Raw genomic sequence first — 3,604 nt, forward strand, 5'->3', positions numbered from 1 at the left:
GTGTACGTTCCTTTGCCCTGGAACGAAGTCTCTTTCTATGTTGCGCGCGGCCTGCTGGTTGCTGTAAACTGTGATCGCGCCTTGCGGACCCGGGATCTTCATGCACAGGTAGAGTCCGTGAATGGCTGCCTCAAACTTGTTGATGGAGCCCCGACCCATGATGGTGTTGTACGGGTACACCATGTCGACGTTGTTGAAAGTGACTTGCTCACTTCGTGCATTGGGTGCTACACCGAAGGAGAGGGGGAGCTCTATTTTGCCGACAGGAAAGGTGCCCTTGCCACCGAAGCCATACAGGGGGTTGTCTGAAGGTTTAAGCAAACTGTGGCTGATGCCCATGCGGTCGAAGGCGTGGAGGAAAATGATATACACCTGGCTGCCATTGTCAACTAAGACTTTGTGCAGGTCCCAATCTGCCACGCTACAGTTGATAACCATGGCGTCAATGTGGGGGGCACTGCGCAGGTCGACGTCTCTAGCGTCGAAGGTCAGTGGCACATGGGACCACTTTGTCTGCATGACTGGACCGGTGACGGCGACGTGGTTGATGCTGCGGTAGTGGTCTCTCTTCTGTCGCTTTGTGTCGAAGTCGACGCTGGACCCCCCAGTGATCATGTGAATGACTCCACGATACGGCTGATCAGCGAAGTCTTCTTGCTTTGGTGCTTGGGGGTGGTTGGGGTGGTGGATGTTTGGCTGTTGCGGGTGTGGCGGTGGGAGTGGGGGAGGTACGATTTGTACTTCCTGGTGGTGTTGGTATGCGTGGTTAGGTGGATGCGGAACGGGGCCGTGGTTGTATGGTTGTGGGGGTTGTTGATATGTGTGCACGACAACTCTTGGGTTGTCGGCTGGTTGCGCCCGAGACATCCTGTCTCTAGTGGCCTTCGTTTCCGGGCAGTCCCTTGTTGGGTGCGCGCAGTCTTCGCCGTGGAACAAGCAGTAAAATCTGCGCGGCTGCTGCGCCCGTCCTCGGCCCCGACCACGAGTTCCGTTGCCGCGGCCCTAGGGGAATAATCTTGGCGGCGAGGGGCCTCACCAGCGGGGTGCTGGTTGGCGATGTTGTGTACCTGATGCTGGCTGCGGCCGTCTCGACCGGAGTCTGACTGCGACGATCTCGTCCACGTTCGGCTGGACTGCGGAGGGTCTTTGGGTTTCCTCTAGGACTCGACCTTGCGCTGGTGGAGCTCTTCGGATCTGGCATATTTTTCGAACAGTTGATACAGCTCCTGGAGGTTCTTGGGTGGATCTCTGATGCAGTGGCTGTAAAGGACGCCGGCGCGAAGGCCACTGATGGCGTAGTGGATGGCGATTTGGTCATCAACCGAAGGCAGTTGTGACTTGAGAGTCAGAAACTTGCGGTAGTACTCCCGCAGAGTCTCTCTTTCCAGCTGCTAGCAGAGTGACAGTTCAGCCAAGGCGTCGGTGTCTGGACGGTACCCTTGGAAGTTGAGCAGAAATTTGTCCCGGAGACTTCTCCAGGAGTCGATGGACAACGGGGGCAACCTGGTGTACCAGGTGAGAGTCGGGCCTTCGAGGGCGATGATGAATGATTTAGCCATCGTGGCGTCGTCCCCTCCGGATGATGCAATGGCGACTTGATAGCTCATGATATATTGTGCTGGGTCGGTGCTACCGTTGTACTTGGGGTAGGTCCCTGCCCTGAAGTTGGTGGGCCATGGTGATACTTGCAGGTGCGGCGCCAGGGGACTCCGCTCATCAAGGTAGTTGACACCTTGGAATGCTGTGGTGGGCGGGATGGCGGGTCCGCGCTGAGGAATGAACAGGTCTTCGAATGGCGCGCGCTGTTGGAGGGGTGGGCCGTGCTGCAGATCAAGTTGGCCTTCGCGCTGCATGAGCGCAATCTCTTGCTCAAGTTCCTGAGCCCTCTGCTCCTCGTCACGTATCATCTGGCGCACCTTGGCCTGCGCAGATACACGTTGGCGCTTGGCCTTGAGGATCTCTTTCTGCTTCTGGAGGTTGCGGTTCTTGATGCGCAAGGCCCGCAGTTGTAACTGTTCCTCTGCTGAAACGCCAATGACTTCGCCATCCTCAGTGGCGTCCGCGCCCTCCGGTGGAGCGAAGCCTAGGGGAGGTTGCGGTTGTTCTCCGGAGCTGCAGGTGCGAAGACTGCCTTCGAGTGTAGGTTGTTCATTGCGCTGCCTCTTGCTGAGTGCGTCGTCTTCGCAAGCTTCTTGGTGGGTGGTGTCTGCAACGGCCTTGCCCTTTTTCTCAGCCAGCAGCGCTGCCTTCGCTGCTTCGTCAACGGATGGGGCTGCCTTCGAGCTAGCTCTCTTAGGTGTCATCGCGGGTGGATTTTTCGTAGGACGAACGGTGGGCGCCAAATGGTGGAACTTGCTCAATGTTGGAACTTGCTCTCCTGTGCAAGTTGATCCAACGGGGGAATGAAAACAACGTAAACGGGGTTTCGACTTGAGATGGCAATAGCTCTGTTAATCCGGCCTCTCAAGGGCACTATACGGGGGTATTTATAGGTGCCTGAGTGCCCAACATCTTAGTGTAAGGACGCATGTACCCTCAGGCACCTGGACTATCCCCGGAATATTCCCATAAAGGAGGGTTACAGACTGTCATTACAGAAAAGATATTACAAATCGGGCCCGTAACATGCTTCTTTGTGCGGGGCCTGTTATAATGGGCCGAATCCCACGTGGGCCTCAAGGCCGAGTGAGGACGTGGGACGGGGCGACGTCGTCGTAGGCCTTCGTCTCATAGTGTAGAAGGCGAAGGGTGGACCTCGCCGGTTCTTCTGCTTCCGTTGGCGCAGCAAGAAAGACGAAGGCTGGAGTGAAGGGTAGCGTCTTCGCCTTCGCCCCAACACCTACTAAGGTCATGTGGTCATTCCCTGTAATACCACATATAAAGCTTCTATTTTGAAACAAAGAACATACAAAATTGATGAGGTGGCACAAAGAAGAATATAAGAAAGATGATATATTGAGGCACCTCGTTGATGAGTCTCGGTGGAGAAAAGTTGATAGATATACCTAGAGTTTGCAAAGGATACGAGAAACAAAAGGTTTGGTTTAAGCAATGATGGCATGAATCATTTCAGTGAAACGAGCAGTAGTCACAACACATGGCCTATGTAGGAAACATTGATGTCTAAGAGGGGGTGAATTAGGCAATCTAATTTCTCACTAACCCATATCCGCCTCTATTTTTCTTTTAACCAAAACATATATAGATAACCAATCATTTATATGTGCAACTAAGATTTTGGTTAAGCATTGCTATCTCTATCGCAAAAAAAGTTTGGTCACCTAGGTTATAGACATATCCACTAGCCTATAATTAAGCTAATAATATAAAGCATACAACCAAAGGTAACAATATAAACGTGAAAGCTTAAATGCAATAGAGATACAAACTCTCATTGATGTGCCACTCTTTTTACTAACATATAGAGAAGCGTGCAAGCTTCTTATGAGTCCTCATTGGAGCCCCATGCAAGAGAAGCCCACATAAGGGTCAAGCTCCTTGATAGGCAGTTATGTAGATAGCCCTAGGCCTTCTACATGTGCAAGTGGTGCTCCAACGATAGCCTCTCTCGGATGCTCCATATCGTCTCCACTATCAAACTTCT

This window comes from Zea mays, chromosome 3, assembly GCF_902167145.1.
Source record: "Zea mays cultivar B73 chromosome 3, Zm-B73-REFERENCE-NAM-5.0, whole genome shotgun sequence".
NCBI classification, from domain to species: Eukaryota; Viridiplantae; Streptophyta; class Magnoliopsida; order Poales; family Poaceae; genus Zea; species Zea mays.